We start from the raw sequence: 26,191 nt of genomic DNA on the forward strand, positions 1-26,191 counted from the left end.
ATTTAGTCCATGCTGAATTTTGTGGTCATTGAACATATTTTTGGATGAGAAAACTTTAAAAGTAGAAATTCAAAGCCTGCACATTAAACAAGTGGCAGCAAAAGCAATGAGATACCAGAACCCAGGAAGGATAAAGGACAATTGACTGTTAGAAGATTTGAAAATGAGAAATGATACCAAGCTTGATACCCAAGTTGATCAGTGTCAGGAAACATCACATTTTACATGAAAGTAAATTGACTAACCCCCCTCCTTCCCACCTGTGCCTCTTTCACAGACCAATTAAAATCCTGTTTTCTTTAAACACACAGGAAAAGAAGGAAGCGTCTGGGCACGTAGGGGACATCCATCGTCTGGCTGTGCAGACAGGTGCGTTTGTCATGCCCTGGGGAGCAATGACAGTAGTTTCACTTTATTAATTGAGAAGATTATACATCCGTGATATCCACATTCCCTCATTCTCCTTGGAGAGGGGATGGAGGAGGCAAGTGGACATTCCATGGTTAAGCAGGAAAAAGAACCCCCCCCTTTCCTTTTGTTTTATTGTATTCTAATTAAGCATGATGGGAGTGAGAGATCCTACAGCAATGCAGCAGGCTTGAAACACTGACAAGGTCAATTATCTCCAGATAAGCCCTGCACCAGCAAGGATTAATAATATGACTAATATTAATTGAATGTGAGTTCATTGAGTTTTATTTCTTTTTTTAAAGTTCTTTTTGCAGGTGTGCACACCACGGTGCACGAAGAATGATGGATGGAAGTGATGGAATCACTAATGAGCCCTTCAACCCCCATGGCCCACTGGGCACACAGAGGATGCAGATTTGATTTGCTTTCTTGGTTTCTGGCCACCATCACCCCAGCAGGAACCAAGAGGGGGCTAATTTTGCAATGTAATTTGTTCCATGAATGAAGAAAGTGCAAGAGACTGTGGACCTATGAATTCAGAATTTCCCAAATGAAACTGAAATGCAACTTAAGGTGAATGAGATATAGTTGATTTGTATAGGAAAGAAAAAGATAGCAGCCCTACATTATTTAATGGGCTCCGTCCTCACAGATAAGTTGGTTGTTATTTTTAAAATCCTGCATAATATTTGCTTTACTTGTGTGCACCTTTGTTATGAAATTAGGAATGTATGTCCATGAATGAGATTTGTTTTATTTATTTACTTTTTTATTTTTATTTATTGGTGAGAGAGAGAGAAACATAAATTTGTTGTTTTATTTATTTATTCCTTCATAGCTTGTATATGCCCTGTATTCATTTTTACATGTGCCCTGGCGGGGGATGGAACCCACAATCTTGGTGTAACAGAATGATGCTCTAACCAACTGAGCTACCTAGCCGGGGGCCTGAGTAAAACTCATTTTAAATGAATTGACAGATAGAGGGTAAGCTTGTATGGATACTGTAAGTTGTAAGGGATTTTACTGGCTTAGGAATTGAGATGCTATTTCCATTCAGTTTCTTCCCCACACATCAACATTGCTTTCGTATTTAGTTATATATGACCTCAAAATCTCCAACTCACATCTCTCCTTTGCAGAGTTGGAGGGGGACGGTAAGAGTTGCAGTATTCTAAAAAGCAGATACTGTAATGTAATAATTCCTTCTTTTTGAAATATGGAATACATAAAACAATATACTTTATTTTACCAAATCTTTGTGTTTACAATGCTGTTTTTTTTTTTTAAGTACAGTCAAAATAAATGCTACACTTAGAATTGAAAGTGAGACAACCAATGAAAGTAATGAGAAGTACGAGAAAAATCACTAAGGGCCTAAAAGTGATCAGAGGACAGCTTGTTGAAGCCTTAGAGTCATTCATTGCATATGATATTTTAAACATAATGCCAACCTCCAGCTTCATTCTTCTTTAAATCTGTCCTACCTACTTCAGGTGAATGTGAAAACTCCCTCCTTTGAACTCAGTTCAAAATCTGGTAGCTCTTATCTAGCAACTAGATACTAGCTTTACTATTTATGTAATTGTCATTTTAATTCAACTCATATGTAAGTATGTATTTGATCTTTTATGTGTGCTAGTCTTATCTCCTCAAGAGAGAAACTCCTTAAATACAGGAGAAGTTTCTTTAATAGTTTCGTATCTAGCAGAGTACCAGGTGACACAGAAGGTATTGTACTAGATGCTAACTATTTAATTGAATAACTAATGCTCCAACTTCAACATTCGGACTGAGATGAGCAATTACTGACAGGCAAATGCAAGGTGCATTCGAAGGCATTTCTCTCCGGATGATCTCGATGCCACTAGAAAATTATGTGGATTTAGCAAATGATGATCATGCTGGGGAGAGAGGTAGGAATCGCAGGACATGGCATCTGCTATTTAAAACTAACACTCCATAGCAGGGAGGGGAACTAAGAGAGTGAGAAGAAACAATTTTTAGTACAGGGAAAGAAGGAGAGGAAACTCATTCATGGCAAAAGAAAGTCATGAGCCAGACTTCTCCAGAGGCACCAGAAGTTCAGAGCAATGAAAAAAGGTACTAGAGAGGTTAAGGCCATCTGCAAGTTGACATGTAGAACACTTAGGGAGAAAACAATGACAATTATTCAGAAATACTAGAGAGAAAGTTCATAATTAAGGAAAGCAAGATTTGAGTGAAGTATAAATATTTGGAGGTCTTGTTCTCTGTTTTTGCATATTTCCTTATTTTTCTGGTGATCTACCAGTGAGCACCATCGAAGAGGAGTGAGAGAGCCAGGGTCTGGTGCTGCAGTTGCTGAGACAACACCTGCCCAGTGATTTTTGTCTGCTTATTTTCCCTCCTCTCTGAATGGGGTTGGCAACTACGATCATGAAGAAGTGACAGAAGTCATCAGCAGCTAGACTATTAGTCTGATGCGCATGACTCGGGTCCAGTGAAATACCTGAGGAAGGATTAAACCCATCCAATTTAGCCACTCATTATACTCTGCAATTTTCAAAACCAGAGTACCTGAAGTCTCTACTGAAATACATTGTCCTATACTGCAATGTCCTATCACCTGTGCCTTTCAGAAGTGTGATCTGACATTTGCCTTCCCCATTTCCCATTTTTTCAGTTAAATGCAAAGCAGAGTCGTACAAGGTATTTATTTTATTGTAAAAAGGGTTTGGGCTCCTTTCTGCTCCATGGTCATGTGCTTTCCCCTCTCCCTCTCTCAGTGCTTTTCTATGAAGCGGGGGCTCAGAATCCAGGCAGGCATCTTCCTAGTCACCGTGATGGAGGGAGTGATGTGTTTGTTGGGTTCAGAGTCAAACTTTGAGCTTATATTTGTACAAACACACTGCTTAAATGACATTTAACACCTTGAACATCATAGCCTGTATTTGTCCTTACAGAATAGTCTCTATTGTTACTTATTCTAATTCTGTTAGATGATAAGGATCTAGTTGGGGGTTGGAAAAGGAACACTTGTTGAAGCCTTGGAACCATCCCTTGCTTATGAGATTTTAAACATAATATAGATTTTAAACATGATGTAGGAAGCATTTGCCTGGTGGTTGAAGAAATATGACAGATTTCTCCTGTCAGTAACTAAATATTGATGTCAGTATTTTCTTTAGGTGTCTAAAAACCATATTATTCATTCTGAAGCCCCTGTATTCAGAAAGGGGGAGAGTTAAAATTTTCCTCCCTCTTATCCATAATTCTAGGACATTCTCTTTATTTTCTCCCCTCCAGAGTCCTAAAATTTTAGATGGTTGGGCAGCGTGATATAAAAGGCTCTGTATGTGGTGATAGGTGAAGCCAAGTCAACTGTGAGCGGTCCATAAAGCACTGACTTTGGATTATAAGTCTGCAAATTAAGATCTGTGTACCTTTGGATAGGTATATACATTTTTGACCCTCATTACAATCCTTAAAATGAGAATATTAGCACGTATTGTTGAATGTTAAAAGTAAAGAAATATATGTAAAGCACCAATTTCTAAGCAAAGTTGGAAACAGGGGAGGGTCACTTCACTTATGTGGAGTCTCAATCCCTTTATCATAAAATAAAGGCATCCAACTAAACAACACTGCATTTTAGGAGCTCGGCATGAACATGTACTTCATTATCAGTAGCTTACGGAGCATTTATTTCAACTTTATTGGGTTGTACTGCTATTGCCCTCACCCGAGGCAGAGTATGCACCACACTTATACCTGTAACCACCTAATCAACATTTCTTTGGGGGGGATATTCTAGACCATGTTTTAAAATGGAATGCATGAGGACTGAGTTGCTCTTTTAGGATGATTGGATTATGTCAAAGAACAGAGGAGGAGAACTACACACACACACCAGAACAGACCTGAACAAGAACATGCCGTAGATCGACCAGGAGAAAAAGGAAAGCCACAGTACAATTATGATAAATGGGAATCTTATTTTGCAGAGGGCAAAACAGTACGTTTTATCTCTAAATGTGATAGAAGAAAAAGAATGAGAAATTCTTCACTGTCTCTCTGAAGAGTTCAGATTAGACACAAAAACAGAGTAACTAAACATTTCAGCTTAATGGCTTTTATAATTTTAAGATTGTAAGTGTCCCCAAGATTCTGATTGATAAATCACCTTCTGGCATCTCTTCAGTTCTCCAAGTAATTCCCAAGTTTTTAACAGAAAGAAAAGACAAATCGAAATGTGCAGTCAGAATGTTTTTGGATTTTGTTCAAGTTCTATGCTAAATCAAGGTACACATAGTTCAAAAGTCAATTAGGTTCCAACACCAGTCCCTACCCCTGCCTTGGCATAGCCCTCATCATATTGAAATGGCTATAACTTTTATTACTGCAGCCCAAATTACCTTCATCTAACTCTCCCCCAGCAGCAATGAGCTTAGAGGCAATAGGATAGCAGGAATCTCCTTTTACGTTTCCTCTTTACCCCTAATCTTTATTGCCTGTGCATTGCCAAGAATGAGCATGAAAAAATAAGATGATTTCCAAAGACGGTCTAAAAATCCCAAAAGGTAAGATATAACCATCTGGAGTACAACAAGCACATCATATTTTCTTTCTTTAGCAAGACAGTTCTGCATTTTATGGAAGGCATCCCAGTAGGCAAAGACCTACTAGCTGTTTGTAACTCCTTAAAATTTTTTTTAAAAAAATAATAAAACCACAATGTTTCTTTAATGTCACAGCCTGAATTATAAGCAGCGTGTTGGCACATCTCTCATTTTATTCATTCTAATTACAATTGCCTTGTCACTGAGATGCCAACCTGACAAAGAGCAAATCAGGTAGCGAATCCCCAGGGGCCGCTTAGTAACAGGAAGGCTGTCTCCAGTGGAATCAACATGACAATTTCTTTTCTCCCTCTTCAAAGTCGAGAGTCCCCCTGGACAAATTCACATTTGATTATTTTCGCTAGATTCTGCCTTCAACTGCTTGATTAGCATCTCAGTCACCTAAGAAATTAGACTAAACTTTGTGATCATTAAAGGGAAACCAAAGCAGGTGCATGGGTGCCTGCTCATGCATGCACCACACCTATGGAAACCATTTTCTTAACTTGCACCAAGAGCTGGCACCAATGCTATTGTGAAAGGGTGACTCTGTGCGTGTGTGTGTGTGTGTGTGTTACTGTTTATGTTATTAGGACATGATCTTTTCACACATCTCACTCCAGAAATAATAAAGGCAGAAGTTTGAAACCCAAGGCCAAGGTGTGGTACTTGGAACCATAGGTACCTGATTTCCCTCTCACTCACTTTACAGCAGCTGTGCTTAGAGATAAGACCGGTGTGTCTATTGCCACTAAAATATTTAGTATAAAATTGCATTCTGTCTGATAAAACACATTTCTATAAAATGATGTAATTAACCTTAACGGAGAATGAATATATCAAATCAAAAATATTCTGAGAAAATTACCAGAAGAGATTCCACTCAGTTTATCACCAACTCTTGCTTGTGATTGATCAGTGACCCAGAAAATAGAGGACAGAATAAGCCAGAATTCTGCCTTCAGAATCATTTGTTCTATATCCCTCCTGATGTCTTCCTTTACCACTCTAGCTGATAGAACAATGATTCTTAAACCTATGTGTGCATAAAGAGCAGATAACAGGGCACCTGGTCCAGACATTCTGCTTCACTAGAGGTGAAGTGTAGCTCAGAAACCTGCACTTCAACAATCATTTAGGATGATTATATTAGCAACACTATTACAATTATTCTCTCAATTCTACAATTTTATAACAATAATGTCTGTATCATAAAATTGGCCCATAGCTCAACTATGGTGCACTTTTAATCATAATGTATGTCAGCTCCTCCCAAGTAATTTCCAAGAAATGACTGGCTATTAACATTTTCTCTTTGCTACACAACACCCTATAAGCACTCAGCAAATACTTTCTTACATGAGTTGATTAAATGCAGAAACCAAAGCCATTTTGATTAGGTGTCAACTTTCTAGAAGCTAAAGTTTCCTTTGCCAACACATTGACCATCCCTTTAGAATTCTAAATTATTTTACAAGAACATTAGTTTGTTCAAGGTGATTGGCCGTGGATGACTAGCTCTCCCATGGCACTGCAGATTACTTGGTTACGTCTCTGGCTCAGACGAGGTGAGATGATTCAGTGTTGTTTCTGTCCAATGCATGGTTGATGGTCCGACTCTTCTACTCACTGCCACTTGAGTTGCTCAAGCTGAAAAAAATACACCTTTTTCAGGACTAGAAGGTCGGCCAACAAGAACAGAGTTATCTCATCCAGGAGACAGATTAAAAACTGTAGCTTTGGACCTTCATGCCAAATGATAGCTACATGTCCCCCCCTCACACTTGGAGATCAACAAGTTGAATTTTTAGGTGACAATCCTATGCCCATTGCTTGGTGCTTCAAGAAATGTAGGTCAGTGAGTTTTTGTCTTTGCCTTCAAGTAGCTTGCAGTTTAATTTTGGGAGACAGAGGATATGGATGTATAAAGTAAAATGAGAGTAAAAATTTAAATAACACAATGACAGAAGGGCTCCAAGTACGGCATTATTTGCCAGAGTGTAAAAGAGCTCTATAACCACTTGGGGGAAAGAGCAACAACTTGTCAGTGGGGTGGTCTAACAGATCTTCCAGGTGGGTGTGTGAATCTGGATGATGGAAACAAATAGGTAGGTTTGAACGTATAGGAGATTTGTCAGCCTGAGCAGGATGACCCTGGCCAGAACATTGAGGAAGACAAAGCTGGCCTTTGTCCTTCTCTTTGTCCCTACTATACATTGGCACTCATTTAAAAATCTAACCCATCGCATTACATCTGCCCTCTCTAACCAGGGAAATTTCCATTCTCCCTAATTACTAAAGGCTTATCAAGTATACACTCACATGTGTCCTAACACTTACAGAATATATTGTTTTTTATTGTATTTTTCCATTACCATTTATCCCCCTTATAAACCCTCCCATGCAATCACACTGTTGCCCCTGAGCCCTTTCTCCTTTTTGCTCAATTTCTCCACCTCCTAACCGCCATCCCCCCACCACAGCTGTCATCCTGTTCTCCATCTGTGAGTGTCTCTCTATTTTCCTGTTATTTCAGTTTGTTCATTAAATTCCACATGAGTAAAATCATATGGTATTTGTCTTTCTCTGACTGGCTTATTTCACTTAGCATAATGTTCACCAGGTCCATCCATGCTGTCACAAAGGGTGAAATTTCTTCTTTTTTACAGCTAAGTAGTATTGCATTGTATAAACATCCCATAGCTGTTTTATCCACTCATGTATTGATGGACACTTGGGCTGCTTCCATATCTTGGCGATTATAAATAACACTGCAATGAATATAGGGGTGCTTATGTCCTTTCCAATTAGTGTTTGGGTTTCTTTGGATATATTCCCAGAAGTGGGATCACTGGGTCAAAAGGCAGATCCATTTTTAATTTTTTGAGGTATCTCCATACTGTGTTCCACAGTGGCTGCATCAACCAGCCACTCCACCAAGAGTGCAAAAGGGTTCCTCTTTCTCCATATCTTCACCAGCACTTGTTTGTTGATTTATTGATGATAGCCACTCTGACAGGTGTGAGGACAGTCTCATTGTGGTTTTAACTTGCATTTCTCATGATTAGTGAGATTGAGCATCTTTTGACATGTCTACTAGCCACTTGTATGTCAGATATATGCAGAAAAATGAAACTAGGCAACCTTCTTATATCACATGCCAGAATAAATCAAAGTGATTAAAGACTTAAATGTTAGATCCAAAACTATAAAAATCCTAGAAGAAAACATAGGCAGTAAACCTCAGACATTGCTTGTAGCAATATTTTTCTCTGATACATCTCCTCAGGCCAGGGAAACAAAAGAAAAATAAACAAATGGGACTACATCAAACTAAAAAGTTTATACACAGTAGCAAAGAAAGCCATCAGCAAAATAAAAAGGCAACTGCAGAATGGGAGAACATATTTGTCAATACATTTGATAAAGGGTTAATATATACAATTTATAAAGAACTTATAAAACTCAACACCCAAAACCTAAACAATCCAATTAAAAAATGGGCAAGGACATAAATGGACACTTCTCCAGAATGCATTGTTATTAAACCTGTTTTGTACTTGACTGTCATATGATGTAATGTACATGTTTTAATGTTTATGCATTGAAACTTAATGTTTATATCATTGAAACTTCTTTTCAGTATTTCATCTTCATGTGTCTCCGAGCAAATAAATTAATCCTTACAAATATAATAAGTGATCAAAGGGAGCCCAAGACAACATATCAGATGTAACCCCAGATTAGGACATAAAAGTAAAAAGGGATACACTTTTCAGAGAGCCTGGGGAAGGTCTTAAGTCCCATCAGGAGGGCTGTGACTCACTGTAGAGTAAGTTCTTAGCAGTAAGCTGTTAACTCTAAGTGGGAAAGAATTTTCTTTTTCTTTTTCACCAAGTGTCTAGGTTTGTCTATGCCTTACTAACACATGATCACAGAAACAGTGTACCTCAGTCTGACTGTATCCAAAATGACTATGGCTTCCCATTACTTAGGAGAGAATGGCCCTTTTGAGCCTCTATAATGTGATTTCTCCCTATCTTTTCAAACTCCATTGCCATCACTAGCTGCCCATATTGTTAGCTTCATTCATTATTCTCCTCACTCACTTTGTATTTTCCAGCCTTGATATTTTGTTCAAATGTTTCAAACTACATACAAAGCCTTTTATTTTCTCCTTTGATATGTCCAAAGCCATCCCTTCAGACCCACACAAAGCCCAAAGTTTTCCAGACATGTTGATTCTTCTCTCTTCTACACCCTTGGATATAGGCCACAGGCACTTAGCACATGGGACTGATTTGACTGCATGTGTGCACATCTGTGTGTGTGAGAGCAGAGCATCAGAAGAGACCCTCTTCATCTGAGAGTGTGCTATTCGAAAGGGTAGCCTTTTAGTTATGGGATCTGGAGTCAGTTTGTCCTGGGAATCTTAGTCTTAGTGGCTGGAGTAGTCAGACCTCATGGGTAATCCAAAGGGATTTTACAGGTCTGCACAGGAATTAGCGAAGTCTACAGAGGGGGGTCCAGGTCAAGCCTTCCTAATCTACTTAATTGTCCCAAAACAGACTTTTCCACAGTAGGAGTAAAACAGATCTCAGATTCTCTTCTCCTCTGCCAGGTCCTACATAGTGAAGCGATTTGCATATGTTTGGGCAGGTTAGAAGGTATGTAAAATGCAAGCAGACAAGCATTTACAAAATTATTGTCCTTTGTAGGAATATGATGAACGCTGCACATTCCTGTGAGGATGGTCGATTCTATGCATATGAGCCTCAAACTTTTTAAAACCATTGACAAAGAAAGTTCTCTATTTTTCAAATCACTGCTTCCAACTTCATTTTAATAGCAGATTAAGCAGTCAGTCTTTCTGGGCCTGAGCCAATAAAGCTCATTTGTAGTATTTAGTGGATGGCTCCAGTGATCAAAGATGGTTGCAAAGGCACCTTTCCCCTCAGGTAACCATTCAACTACCAGAAATGTGTTCCAACAACGAGCAGCTTGTTTAAAAGACAAACTCAAGTGTGACTCAAAGCTAATATAAATCAATCACCATTAAAACCTTTTAGAATACAGCTCTCTTTTCCACAGCTCTCATGTCAAATACCAATGAGCATGTCATATGTTATTATTCTCTAGAATTTTAAAAGAATGAAGATATCACCAGCCATTTAGGTAGGCACAGGCTCAGAAATGTGACTAAAATGAATGAAAACAAAACCCAACCAAATGGAAGTTTCGTCTTTTAAGGCACCATTAGATATTCTAGCATCATATCCTACAATTACTCAGTTAAATAATAAATGTATTTATAGCTGAGAAAGGAAGAGGGAAGAATAAATGATGAGGCAGGTGTGAAGGGATGGAATGGTAGCCTTGAGAATCAATAAGGTTAGGAAAAAACAGGAAGGCAATTGTCCACACAGGCACCTGCAGAGCAGCTGCCTGACTCCCAAACTGGAGTCTTCATAGAAACAGTGGGGATTTTTCTAATATGGAGGGAATTCATGTAAAATAAAGTTTAGACCTAGTGAATGAACCCAGGATGGGAGAGATTTCCTGATAATGCTGGAAATGACAGAAAATGTGTTCAAATAATTTATAGGGGCCAGTTGTACTTGATCAAATGATTAACGGGATTCCATCTGCTTTCTACATATCCCCACCTTCCACTAATTCCTCTGAAATTTTGCCATTTCAGTCAAGCCAAAATTTATTAGCACCCACTTACAGTGATTTACATGCAGAATGATTTGCATGCCTCTTTCCTGGGCTATTTGCATGCCTTTATTAGAAATGCATCTTATTTGGGGGCACATTTGATTTATAAGCATTTGGCAAGTCTGCCCTTCTATTCTTTTTTTTCCCCCTTTTTGATTTATGTGAGGGCAGAATTATATTCCTGGGGCTCATTCTCTCTCTAGGAAATTAATTTTTTAAACTGAAATCTTCCCATTTGGTTAAAAATTTGAAACAAATCAGATTTCATCTCCTGTGCTTGCCTACAACAAAAAATGGAATTAGAATCAGGACTTCCCATTGTTAACTTTTTGAACTAGACCAAGTTTGTACACAGTAGCTGTGGGCTCCGTTCTCTGTGTATGGTCTCTTCCTGTTACCCAACTCTACCTTTATACTTCTCAAAACACATAGATGTCACTTTTTAAATTTTTTCCCACATGCAAACCACACCCCCTCCAACTATATCTCACTACTCCCTTTTCCACCTCTGGAGACCCACTGCTCAGTGGCCTGCCCTTAACTGTCAAGAGGAAAATGTTCTAATAAAATTATACCACCAGTGGGAGAATGATGCCTGCCTCCATGAGGCAGCTGGGATTTGAAATAGGACAGTTAGAGAATCAACGCCTTAATTATAACTTCATAATTTATAATGAACCATTCCCATACATTATCTAATTTGATCCTTAAAACATTCTTCAAGATAATTATTATACATACTTCAGTGTCACATGTGGGAAAACTATGACTCAGGAAAAAGAGGCAATTTAGGGGAAGACTGTGGGAAGTGGGGTGTCGCAAGCCTGGTCACTTATCACTGAATTCCGTATGTTCCCATGCCTGAACTGTCTCCTTTGTACCAAGGGGCAAGGTAGTAATAATGGAGTTTTATTTCTGGAGCAGGCTGTGATATGCATTTTCTTCTGGGCTGAACAGTTTTCTTCTATCTTTCAAATCAAATTACCCAGGTGGCTTCCTATTCTGACTAAAAGTAAGTGAGGAAGAGGAAGAAAAACCACATTAGGAAAAGGCTGAGTGCAACTACAGGGGAATCTAATTTAGGAGTTGATCTCATGAGGCCTCATGCCCACACAAAACAGTCCACAGCAGGTCATTCTCGTCAGCCTCTCTAACAGCCTATTTCCATTTTTAGTCTAATGCTGTTCACTGACCTTGTCTGTGGCACAGCCAGATGACATTACGGGAGAAACAGGAGCAGCGATAGCCTAATTATACAATTACATATTCATTTACCCCCTAGAGAGCCTAAGTGCCAAACAAGAAGTGGTTGGCTGGAAACTCATTTTGAAAGATTGCTTCATCCCAATATACAGAAATCGTGTCCATATATGGAACATAAAGCTATTGACTGGGTTGCACCGGTGGACTTCATGAAAAAAATAAAATTACTGAAGACATTTAAAAGTTTTAGAAATGTACCCAGATTTAGAAATGTATAATCAAGTCTGCATTACTTGGTAAGGTAAATTTTATCATTGTGAGATACTTCACAGTCAGATTGTGTCCAAACATTTTCTTATTTGAGCAAGTCATCATCAGGACTGTCTTTATTTTTCTACTTGTGCTACCTTTGCTCTTTTTGATAGCAGGGATAAGAGATGCTAGGAGAGCATAGTGGCTTTTGAGAGAAAAAAAGGAAATTAAAAAAGGGAAGAAAGATCATACCCTGCAAAACCAGTCCCTTCTATCTTAAAATTGATTCATGATTAATTGCCTAATTGTCTTTCTTAATAGTACTGTGTTGTGCCAACATCTATAGCACGGTGAGGAAATATTTCTGTAAAGAGTAAGATGGTAAATATTTTAGATTCACAGACCACATGTTCTGTCTTAATTATTGACTTATTTGTGCTTTTGTAGCACAAGATCATCTTTGATTCGATAAAATTTTATTTATAAATTAATGCAGCAGGCTGCATGTTGCCCACAGACTGTAGTTTTCCAAATGCTGTATACAGTCCACAGGGTAGTAAAAGGTACGGTAATACATAGGGGAAGCCCGGTCATTGTTTCTTTTTTATTTTCTCCATTTTCAAAATTGGTATAATAGACTAAAGGAGTTTATGAGTGGTATTTTTCATAGGACCCCTGAAATTTAGTATAAAATACCTCATCAGAGTTATGTAAAAACCAACAAACATATAATTTTACCGAACACATATTAAATATCCTTAATACCTTCAAGGAAACATCCCAAACTTTTAAAGAACATGTAGTATAATTTCAGTTGCTAAAAGTTGGACACCATAATGTACTTCTGAGGTTATTCTACTGTAAGCACACACAAAATTTTGCATATCAAAATTTGCTTTATTGTTATCTCCTGTATAATGTCTGTCTAGAAAGTATCCAGGAATGTAGTATGAAAAAATAGAGACATTTATTCAAGAAGATAGAAGATACAAGAAACATTATACACAGGATAATGATGCCTCAGTCCCCTTTAAACTAGGCACCTTGGGACCTCACACAGTTCTCCCAATGCCATCAGCTACCCCATCATATTTTCCTGAATCTCATTGATGGTCTGAAACCTCTTCCCTTTCAAAGGTGATTTTAGTTTTAGGAAGAGCCAGAAGTCACAGGGCACCAAATTTGGGCTGAGGGGAAGGGGCTGAGTCACCTGGGTGATTTGATGTTTCACCAAAAAACTTTGCATGAGATACAATGCATGAGTGGGCATGTTGTCTTGATGAAGCGACCAATTACCAGTGGCCCATAGCTGTGGTCTTCTGAGTCATCCAAATACTTTCCGTGGAAGAATATTCAAGCTTAATGCTAAATTTGAGGCAGATTTCTTTTTCTACTTGCTCAGTAATTTGAAATGCCACATAGTACACAGGTTCACTCAAGAGCGTCTACCACCCCCACTGACTAGTACAGTGAAGTTGTCATTGTTCTCGCATGTGCATTTCAGTCCACTCTCCTGGGCTACCAGGTTGCATTGATGTTGCACAAATCATTATATTAACAATGGCTGGACTTTTTCTGGACAGACCTCATATCCCTATGACTTTTGGTCATGTCATGCTCCTGTCCTTTGCCAGCTTTGTTTTCACCTGGAATGCACCTCTCTCTGCTAGATCTACCCAATCTTTTAGAGTTGATCTATATCTCATATTTCCCTATAGTGCTCAGTTGGTTGTCCCCACTAGTCACTTCGTTTTGTGTCTGTATTTTGTATTCTGACTTTAAGCCTTCAAATCCAGCTTCACTGTAATATTTTCATGGCTCAAAGGTAGATACTAGTACCTTTACATGTCCTAATCAACAGCTCTTTTTATAGAGAGGACACACTTGCATTTTAACTCAATTTTCCCCTGGCAGGAAGGTGGATTCTGTAGTGTAGTCATACTATGCATTGCACTGCATGTCAAACATCTATGAGATAGCTGAACAGAATACAAGACTAATTTGGAGATAAAGATGTTGTTGTCATTGTTGCTACAATGCTATTTGCAACTTTTTACATCAGTTGACTCACATGGACACTCAAACTCTAATTTCCATATCATATGCAATGCTCTCTAATCATTTCAGCCAATATTCCCTGTTCTTGGGAGTGAGCTTGGATATATATTACTGTTCTTGATATTATCTCTACCTTACAATGAGAGAAATAAAAACTAAGAAATTTAAAATAACCCATCCCAAATGGCATAATTGTCACTCCCATTGCAGACTATCTACAATATTAGACAGTCTGTCAAGTGTTGCTTCTGCTGCACAGTTTGCCTCTTTGAGGATAAATAGAATTCTTAGCACTAGAGCTAAATGATCAAAGATAAAAAATCTCCTAGAAATAAACTGACAGAAGCAAAAACAAACATACAGAAACACCAAAACCTTCTTGCTCTAAAGAATGTAACTGGAACAGGTGCTTCCTCATGGGCACTTTGCAAAAACACAGACTATTTGAAAATGCTCATTACATTCCCTTTATTTCACTACTCTCATTCCTTAATAATTAAGGAATCAAATGCATGATGATGACAACAGGACCCCATGCCTTAAGTGACCATTCCCATCTGCTCCTCATTCCCCACCTGAAGCTATCATCTTCGTTTTAGACCATCGCCTGGGACAGCTGGAAAGCTGAGAGCAAGCTCATAAATACGAGGTCTGGAAACGCAGCCAGACAGTTGCAAACACTGTAATGGACTGGGGCTTTTAACTCCTGGGGTATTGGCTTCCTTTCCTTTTGTGAAGATGTGTTTTTATGTTTGGTGTTCCTATCGAATCTTCAAAAGTCTGCAGTATAGTTTTTCCACTGAGGATGAAGAAATGTCAGATTTCCTCCTATTTACAATATTCTTCCCAAGCTTGAATAATGAAGAAACCTTTGGGTCTCTTATCCATTTTATGTTGTTGGTAGAAAATACACATACCCCCACCCCCACTCACCCCCACATACACATTCCTAAATGTAGCATAGGATTATTCTTTTATGTGGTTAATGATTAAGATCAAGGGGATAAAAAAAATCACACAGCATTTGTTGATAGGTTTGCTAATAGGCAAAAGGGGGGAAGAAAATGCATGGTATATTTTGAGCCTGGTAACAAGGAAGTATGGAGGATAGGATGCTGACAGAGGATGTACTAAGGGGATGCCCTGACATAAAATATATAAGGAAAAGAGGAAGGACACATAAAAGGGAAAACATTGTGACAGAGGAGAAAAGCAAGCCAATGGAAGTCATCTATGTACAATTGTAGGAATAAGGCTTCCTTAATTAAGCAGACAGTTCTTCTAATTATAAATCTCTACCCAACAAGATATGCAGACTTAAGTGTATATTTTAAACAGTTCTGTAGTTTACTATATTCATCTGTCATGTAGGAGTAGCAGTGATAACCCTGTGTAAGCTTCAAAGGAGACTTTTTAACCGATACTGTTGGTTACCTCACAAAAGCTATCCCACCCATCTTCTTCCTTGGTAAAGATCTCAATTATTATTATTATTGGAGGACCATGCGCTTCCTGGCACTTTTCCTACCCTGGGATGAAAGCTAATTAGTTTAAGCTATCATGGCCATTTATTCTCTTTGCCCGTTCTGAGTTAATTCAAGGCCATGTGATGCAGCCAAACCTAGTCAACAATATTGGAGGAGCCATCTACTGGGGAGTTTCCAGGTAAGCACTTGTCCAGGGTAACACAGTTGTGGGTGGATAAGTCAAGATTCAAACCCAGGAAGTATGATCCTACGTTCTTTTGAAAAATGAATAAGAGAGACAAAGAGGTCATTTCTCTCTGATTTTATAGCAGATATTCTTAAATCGGAATATAAGAAAGAATACCCTAGAGAGCTTATTAAATGCAGGTTCCAAAGCTCCATTTTCATTGTACTATTAAACTCTCTGCTCAGGTTATTGTGATGCAGATGACCTTGAGATCAAGCCATGAGATACGAAGAGGATTTACTAATTTTTGTTCTGTGAATGGAGCTGAGAAATGGGCAGCTCCTTAACCTTGCTGTACACAGTGGTTTATGCAATCTGGGGAGTTGTATTAATTATTTATTCTTCAGTACCAATAAATAGAGAATTATTTATTCCTTATGAAGATAAGTGTATGATTTTTAAATGGTCTACATTTGGCGAATAATACTAGATTTCTACTCCTTATTTAGACAGAATATGTACCAACTGCTTATTATTTATTTTTATGTGCTTGATGTAATTTCTGGGTTAGTCATTAAAAATGTTAAACTCATTTGTTTATTTTTGAAGAACGGTGCTGCTCAGTAGGATGTTGGGAAACAATAAAAATATCCTATATCTGTGAAGTCCAGCACTAGTAGAAATTAGTCACATGTGGCTGTTGTGCACATTAAATGTACCTGGGGAGGGGGAGGAACTAAGTTTATAATTTTACTTAGTTTTTATTTATATATTTAACAGGCACTGTGGCTAGTGGCTATCATATGAAGCTTTAGAACAGAGTGTTTATGTGCACATGCAGGTATCCTAGGAACTTGAAAAATTATTTTATCTTACTGACAAGTCTAATTTGTAGAACAGTTGATGTCATGAATTTCACATCTCTTGAGGATCTAACACGTGATTCTAAGCCATTATGTTCATCAGAGTGAGGTGCTGTCTTCACAGCCTTGCCATTCCCAGAATGCCCCGTCTCTGGGAAGCAATGTAATCTCAATGTTAGACACATTCAGGGAAGGCAGCCTGATAGAATTCTGACAAACAATAGCTTGGCATCCTAACGAGCAGCCACAGTGCTCCCAGGACAGGAACCACCTTTACTGAGCGACGGACTCATTCATTATTCTGAAAGATTAAGTACCAAATACCTCATTAGAGAAACTGCAAGCTGAAAAACAGATAACAGCTGGAGAAAAGGGAAAAAAAGCCATTTGCAGATGAGAAAGCAGTGAAAGTAAGAACTAATTGGTTCTGCGCTGAATGGGTCTGGCTTTCTTTCCCAAACACCCAGGGCCACATTTCACCCAGAACTGTTGCCCATGAGTTTCCAAATTCTTGCTGTAGTAGCCAGGTAGTACTCGCTATTAGTGTCCTAATAGAATTAGTAGAAATGACAGACTGTTCAATAAATCACATGCTGGCCTTTTCCATGTGAATGAGAACTGACTGGCACAAATGATTGATTAACATTGACAAAGCCATATGGGTTAAATCATATTCCCTTTGTTCACATTTCCAAACAGTTCCAATTGTATTCTTCTTTAAGTTCTAGCATTGAGGGGTTTTGATTTTGTTTTTCTCCATAAAATCATGGTAGAGGGGTGTGTGGCGGGAAGGGTATTGCCAAAAATGCAAAACTTGGATTTTTCAAGTCATACTGCCTGTGTGATGCTGGGAAAATGGGTAACCTTTAAGTCTGTGCTTCCTTGTATCTAAAATTGTATGTTCCTTGTAGGCGTAACATCGAGCAGTGTCTGGCTTTCAAGAATGGAGTCATCACCATTAATTCAGTTTCTACACATCCTTCAAGCATTGGCAGTCTCCTACACTTTAGTATGATATGAACTGTCTGGCACGTAAGTGTAAGGTTTGCTCTCATTTCATACTTAGTTCTGCCTCTCAACTAGATTGTAAGCTCTCCGAAAAGCAGGTACAAATTATTATAATATGAGATCCTATGACATCATGTTAACAGAACATAATTCACCATTTGTCTCCATCATCAGAGCTGTTTTTTTTTTAACTTCAGTCACAGTTGTTGGAGGAAAGTATGAAGGATGCTGAGACTATTAAGGGGGCTGGCTCCTTGAAAGAGCTTGTCAAGATTTACATAAGGTTGAGAGTCAGATGCTTGAAGTAGGATGGCGGGGTTCAAATAACAGGTTCACTACTGAGAGTCGTTAGGGCAAGCAGTAATCATTAGGACTCTTTCTCCTTCAGCAGTAAACACAATTCCCTGGACTCTAGGGGAGAACCTTTGCACAGGAGGAGAAAGGTCTAGGGGTGTCCAACCTGTGGCCTGTGGGACACATGCAGCCCAGGGTGGCTGCGAATGCTGCCCAACACAAAATCGTAAATTTACTTTAAATATTATGCAATTTTTTGTGATTACGTTTCACAATATGTTTAATGTGTGGCCCAAGACAAGTCTTTTTTCTGTGTGGCTCAGAAACACCAAAGGTTGGACACCCCTGGGAAGAGCAAAGGGGAAGCTAAATAAAATTTGACTTCACTGCATAATTTTTATTGCAACATAGTACTAGGATGCCTGACAATAACTGTTTGAAATTCCAAGGTAGCAGAAGTCCAATTTTAAGCAAATGAGACAAGAGGGAATGTATTGACTGAGGACAAGGAAGGGCAGGTGAATTCATGGCCAATGTTAATGTGTAGGGAACTGAAGGTGAGGGGAAGGTATGTACGTTTGGCTAGAGCCTCAGTCCTAGGTCTAGGTGGGCAACTTTAGTCTCAGTTCTACCAGGTTGGAGGAAAGAGGAAGCAAAACACACATCTGACACCAGGTTGATGTCCTGCATCCTTAGGACTGACACAGGCTATGGCATAGAATAGAGCCTGGAGGTGGAAAACTTCCTTGAGGATCACAGGTGTGAGGTGCTGGGTAAAGCACATTCAAGGAAATCCTGTTTTTATAAAGGGCATGTTATCCTCAAGGAAGGAATATGGGTCTTCTAGGTGCCACTTGCCTCTTCTTTTGGTGATCTTTTCCTGTTATAATAATTAGCCAAAATCTATTTGGTGTCCACATACACAATGCTGAACAATTACCAACAAGTGATATCGTGTAACATGGCTGTTCAAGTTGCTACCACAGGGACAAAGTAGTAACTTAGGACCAGGAGACCAGTCATACTCAGAAGCTGGTGAGGCTGGCAGATTGATGGCTGTCATTGTAGGCTTTGTGCCAAAAGACGCAGTGTCCCATGACCATGGTAAACCCTGAGTCTGACTCACAGTATTTTAACCTGACCTCCTTCCTATTTCCAAAAAACCCAGCCTATGATTTGAGTTGGTATCTTGTCTAACCTCTTACTCTGTGATGTGGATGGCTTTTGCCTGCTTTCTTCTTTGGCTCATACATTTTCCTCCAGGACTAGAGGAGTTTTGAAAAGAAGCCTGCCTTTTCCTATCAACCTCCCTCCCCAAGTGCTGAAGCTGCTGGATCCTGCAAGTATTCCTGTCTTTCTGGCTGTGTGAGAGTATGCAGCCATAATGTACTCTCCCACTTATATCACACACACACACACACATACGCACGCACACACGCACACAGAGACACGCACACAGAGACACGCCCACACACCCATTTTCCCTACACATGTATTGAACCACATTTGTGCAATCCCTTTTTGACACTGTATTTGGGGCAGAGCTTTGTATGTTTAAAAATGATTAAGACACATATTCTGGAATCAGAAAAACCTAGGACAGAAATGTGACTCCACCAGTTAATGAGTTGGGGCTAACAGTTAACAAACTACTAAAGCTAATTAACCCATTTGATTCTTTCCATCTTTCATGAAGAAATAATAATAACCCATGGCATCTTGTGAAGCTTAAAACTCCCTAACATATAGTAACTACTCAGTTTTTGTTGCCTCTATTACTAGTATTATTAATATTATTCTAACATTTTTTCCCAGTTATCTCCATTTTCAGAGGCCAGATAAAATCCTTGGTTCAAACTTTTTCTCATTGCTAGTTAGTTTCCACCTTTAACAAATAGCTTTACCTCCATAAAATCAAGTTCTTTTGGGTGAGAATTCTCCTTTGTTCTAAAGTGTCACCGTCATTAAAGTGATTCATAGATGAACACAGTTTAAAATTTTAAAAAATGTTATATCTGACTTTCCCTACACTATTTCAATAACATATAGGCACCACAAGATCCCATATTGGACACTTTTATTTTGTAAGTTTAACATACTGTTCTTTGATCCAAAGTAAAAAAAAAACCCACAAAGCAAACAAACAAAAACAAGCTCAATATTTGATTTCCCAGTGATTTTTTCTGGATAATTATCATGAGCTATTTAGGGTGAGCAGTCCTTTAGCTAAAATTTTATAAGAATTTCCCTTATATTGTTCACTTGACCAACTCCAGTGGGTCAGATTTTATCATTTAGTTATTTACATATCAGGAAATGGAAACAAGTTAATACTTGATTTGCATGTGATAGAAAGCAAAATGAAAAGGAGGGTGTGATGAAAAAGTGTTACACACTGGTCACCAGATTGCCAAGAGCTTGTGTATTATCGTTACGGTCCATAATATGTAACCCATTGCTTTGAGTAGGAGGGTAGAAAAACCACTTGCTCAATAGTAAAATAAATCAAGGAAGCTTAGATAATAATACCATTGGTTTCTGTAAAAATGATGCCGTCTCAATGAAACAGTACTTCCCCACTCCCTCTGTTCACACAGCAACCTGGAGCCAGACTGCCCCGTGTTCTCCCAGCAGAATTCCCTCTATCCATTCTTTGACCTGTCTAATAAACTCAGCTGACCAATTTCCTCAAGATTCTCCTCAAGACCCCGAGGAGTCTTCCTTGTTTTTTATCTCAACACTCACTAGTGTTTGGCTGGGAAATTATTGAGCAACATTTCTTTCAACTTACATTTCTAGGTAGGCTTTAAGGCTTCCATATAGGCAATTTCCATTCCTCTCTCTGACATTCTACATTTTCTTTCTTGTTCTGCACTGCGCCTATCCACACAATCTCATTTCTCCTTTCTTTCCTGGACTAGCCCGTCTCTGTTGAAGTCCTTTTCTACTTACTTTGTCTCTGAGCTCCTGGGACCTTTGTCATCTGACCTCAGTGACCGAGCTCTTGTTCTTAAAAGGTTTTATACCTTATGCTATTTCTTGTATTTGTTTTTGATGTTATAGTTGTTGTTTTAATCAATTGCATCTGAGAGCTACTGTAGAGCAGAGATCATGTTGCACAAATTCTTTAAAGTTCATTACAGTGGTTCATAGTGTTGTAAAACTGGAGTCCTTTGAGCCAAAGACAGAAACTTACAGTTAGAATAGACCACAGCTGGGTAAACTTCCCACAGCAACCTATTTTGTTTATTTTGTTTGCCTATTTCTCTAGATAATTCCCAAAACTCTGAGGAGCAGAGTCTGAAAGTCACTGAAAGGCATTCTCATGTCATAAATGAGGAGGCAGCGGCTCTAAGAAAAAGTTAGGTCAACTTCCCAAAGACACAGAGCTTACACCTTGCACAAGGCTGGCAAATCAGTCAACCAGGGTAGGTAGTAGCTAAATTGAATGTGTTGGTTGATTGCCAGTTGCAATAACCTAAGCCTCACTTCAAGAACCAAAACACAAGAGGGAACATACAGATATATATCAGGAAAAAAATGTGTACTACACATGTAAGAGGCCCTTAGTAATATATATTTGTGTCTCCTAATATTTTAAGATATTTGAAATATAAGATAATTCATACTTAGTTATTGCCCACAAACACCCAAGGAAATTAGGAACCTTTGTGAGCTGAGGCCATCTCAGAATCTTCTTTGGATTCACCTATGCTTGCTGAATGGTCTCTACTAAATAACACTCAGCCAGAGAGTCACTTAACTAAATAAGATGAGCAGTGGCCTTGCAAATGGAAATCACATTTCTTAGGGATCAACAGCTTTCTTGACGGGATCATCCACTCTGAACCAAGTAGAACTGCAGTGTGAATATTTTCTGCCTCTTTGAAATCAATGACTCTGAGGGGACTGAAGATCTATTGCCCTACTGTGTTCATTACAATGAACTCAATCCTTGAAAAAACTGAGTAATGTGCAGAATTCTTAATATCACATAGAATAAGGCTATAATTATTCCTTTGTTCATTTATTCATGTAACAAAGTGCCACTTTATACTTAAAAGGTAGTTTACTTAGATATGTCCTTGCAACCTGTAATTCTGGTAGGTTTAAGAGGCTTGCATTGTGGATCCCAGATAGCTGTTTGTTTTCTCCCTCTGTGAATTAGTAATTGATATATAAAATTCAGAAATCACTTAATAATTGGCATAAAGCCATTTCTCCATTTCTGGTGGATGTAGAACCCAAGACATTCTGTCTTGAAGGTAACTCAGGTCTATACACTACAAACCATGACCTGCACTTTACCACCTATTTACAGCCTATTACCTCCCTATTTCTGACTTGAAAAGGAAAAAGTCAACGTAATATGTGAGAGACAACGTACCTGGAGGACAATCACGTATCTTCTCACAGATGATCCACATCCATGGAGTTCAACAGTGATATATGCAATACACAATATCGACTGTTCTAATGTGGAATGAAATTTTGTTTTCAAATACAATACTAAATATATTTTAATAATATTTTTCTCTAACATAACCTTGTTTGTTATTTTTACTAGTGTTGATCTTTACTTCTTCTATGACCTTTAGCTTTTCCTCAGCATAAACACATCCCTCAAGAACATCTATTCATTGACTTCATTTCATTCAAAAACTATGAAAATACACACAATTTGCACCTTCAAGTATGTGTGCCAACCACCATTTGGTCTTTAAATTGATAAAGAGGTGAAACTTTGGGTTTACTTACAAGGCAAATTTAATCTACTAATTATATGTTTATGGTTAATATGGAATGGCAATAATGGGCTAATCCAAATTTTAGAGTAAGATAGGTGAATCTGAGACTCTTCGAGGAATGAGTCCTCCTTTACTGGAAACAAGAGTAGGGGGAATTGGAGCCACCAGCAATCCTGCACCCTGGCCAGTTTGTGAATCCCTAATCAGCCAGGTGTTTATGCTTGGATGCAGGTTACCATTTTTGTAAGCACCCTCGGCCAGAGTTCAACACAAGCTTATTCTCCGAGGCGCACTGCTCTGATTTGAGGCATGGCACTTCTGTGTTCATTTGTTTCTCCCTTGGTCCCTGTGCCTGGTGATGTCCTACCCTCATCCATCTCACTTTATTATCTTTGGATTCTAGACCTCTTGATCCTTCTGGACTTCCAAGTGCCCACTGGTCTTGATGTACCCTGAGAATACTTGAGTTTGTCCTACATTTGCTTGGAGACTCCAGTGAAATTCATGTAACCTAAGGTGACATTGAGTATTTCCTTTAAATAACTGGAGATTTAAAATAATCAAAATAATCATCTGCTTAGCCAGACACCACCTAGGAAATTTAATGTGAGACTTTGTTTTAATTTTAAAATTCCAGTTTCACTTTTCTTGTTATTCGTTGGCTTAGGTGGTTGTTTTTCAACATTGCAACCACACTGCATCACTGAAATGTACCTCAAGGATTTTGAATGTTAAATCTTTTTATGAATTACATACAATTCCATCTCATTTACTCAGGCTGAATTTAAAGAAAAGAAACATGAAGTACACTTTAAAAACATGGTAAACTTATAAATGCAGAAGAGCAATAGACCCAACCACCCATAAAATGAGACTTTAGCTCCCCCAAAACTTGGCTTAGTGTCAACCCAAAGCTGAAATCTAATAAGCATGCAGTCAGCCCTTATATGTTTCTTGTTTAATGGCAAATCCATTAATTTTGCAAGAACATTTCTGTGAACATCCCAAACTATGTTTCTGAGACTGACACAGATTTTGAAAAAATATAATTCTATGTAGTGGGGGATAAGGTTGTTCTTCAATAAATAACCATTCACATACATTCTGCCCCTTTAGATAAAATTGCCAAATTGTTTAGTGAATCAGTAAATTCAGTCAATTAATATTTTTGTAAAAGGTGAAAGATTTATATGATCTGAAGAGAAACCAGAGTATCAATTAATGTTTTTGAATATTAACTCGGCTTGTTTGTTTATAGCAGACAACTGATTAGTGGAACATCTGGCTGATTTGAGTTAAGTGAATACATCAGTTGTGTGTATAGACTGCATCTGATTTTTAAGGACAAATATATCAGGAAAACTGCTCTTCATAGGAGAAATATTCAATATACTGCATGCTTAATTTGGATTTTGTCAAGAATTTGTTGTATGATCCTGGACAAGTCACCTGACTTTTTGTTTTCTATTTTCTCATTGATATCAGGTTCTTCATACTTTCATCATCGGAAAATTTTTTAAAAAATGAAATAATGGCCTTGGCTTCACTTGGAAATGCTTATAATCACACGTATGAAACAGAGAGGAAAGTATTTTAGTTTAGTGGGTTATCACCAGGGTATTATAGGAAAAAAGTATTTTTTAAATAAAATATTTTGATAAGACCTTCAGTCCAGAGAAAGTCAAAAAGAAATGTATGTCTCTGGAATCCTAGGCAGTTAAAGCCACTCTGGATAATCAATTAATCAGTTTATGAATTTGCTTCTTACCTAATGGAGCAAAAGGAAAAATAGGAGGCCGAGAGGATAATGCAGACAGAGGAAGAAGTTTCTGATGATGGAATAAACAAATAACTTTTTACAAATAAGAATGTATATTATTTAATTTAAAGTGATTTGCAGTGCTGTGATACAAACTCTTCCTCCTGTCTCCTCCAAACAGGTACTCCTACAAAAACTGTCTTTGTCCCATAAAGACAGGTACTGTCTATCCTAGTTCAGCAATAAGGTTAATATTGTGTATAATGAGAACATCTAATGTAGAAGTAGTTTCTGGGGGTAATGGCAGTTTTGAACAAATAAATGCCAAAAAAATGCACTACAGCCTCAGTTAAGCTGTGGGTGTCCACAGGCTGCATGGAACACTATAAAATCATTTGGAAGACCCAACAACTCTCCGATCAAAATTAATGATCACAATTTTTCAGATAAGAGCAGTGAGGCACAGATTTCAAGTAGCTTGCCTTAGGACACCCAGGGGCAGAGCCAGAATCCAAACCTGGATATCTGGCCATCATGTTTATGGACTTTCTGATACTGATTCCCATAAAGTTTCCAGTTGGCATGATCTGAAAAACATTCCAAAGGGCTGAGAGATGAAGGTCAATAACTGAGTGACATAAATCTAAAACCATAAGGGAGTCAGTCTAATTGGGAGACAACATTGGAGTCATCAAATTCTAGCCTGGCTCCTGCCTCTGTTGTCCTACCACTCTCTGCAGTGTCCCTGGGGCTGAATGAGGTGGGGATTGTGTCTTATTAATTGAAAGTATGCAAATCATTATGAAAAGAGTTAGGCAGGGAGCCAGGAATTCCAATTGCAGCCTCAATCCCACTGACTCAGGTACTGCTTCTCCTCATATATAAAATTAGGAATTTATATGAATAGCTACCAGTATAAGCAAACCAAAATTGCATGCTTCTCTCCATCAATTACTCTAGAGTGTCCTTATTGGCATAAAGTTATCTTCATGCTGAAAAGGTTTCAGAATGGCGTCCCTTACCTTTTGGTGATCGGGTGACTGTAAAACAAACACATTTCTAAATGGGAGTATCCATAGTCTTTTCCATGTGGGGTAAGATGTTCTTGTTCTATATTAAAAGCAAGAGTGCTCCTCACTGCACAGAACATACCAGTTCTTAATAGAACCAGAAAAGTTTCTTGCTTTTTTGGAGTGGCATATATGTTTGTGGAAGGGTATCACATACAATATTACGCAGACCTTGGGGAAACTTGATTTTTAAATGACCTAGTGATTGAATTGCTTTGTCTACTCACCCTCCAACACACATACACACACACACACAAATAAAATGAAAAGTATTTTGTTTGCAATGTGAACTCATATGAATAAATATATTCAGTTTGCACCTATATATTTTTATTTTGGATAGTTGAGGTTCTGTGTACAGTCTGTGTGATTCCTATACTGTTTTTTTTTTTTATATGCATATTGTTGTCCAGGAATAAGGGCTTCTTTTTGAGTGTGATATTTGACATTGATACAACCATTAGAATAAGATTTGTCACTGAATGGGATAGGCAAAACACACACACACACACACATACACACACACACACACACACCTGTTATGAAGGCT

The sequence above is a fragment of the Desmodus rotundus genome, chromosome 10 (assembly GCF_022682495.2).
Source record: "Desmodus rotundus isolate HL8 chromosome 10, HLdesRot8A.1, whole genome shotgun sequence".
NCBI lineage: Eukaryota > Metazoa > Chordata > Mammalia > Chiroptera > Phyllostomidae > Desmodus > Desmodus rotundus.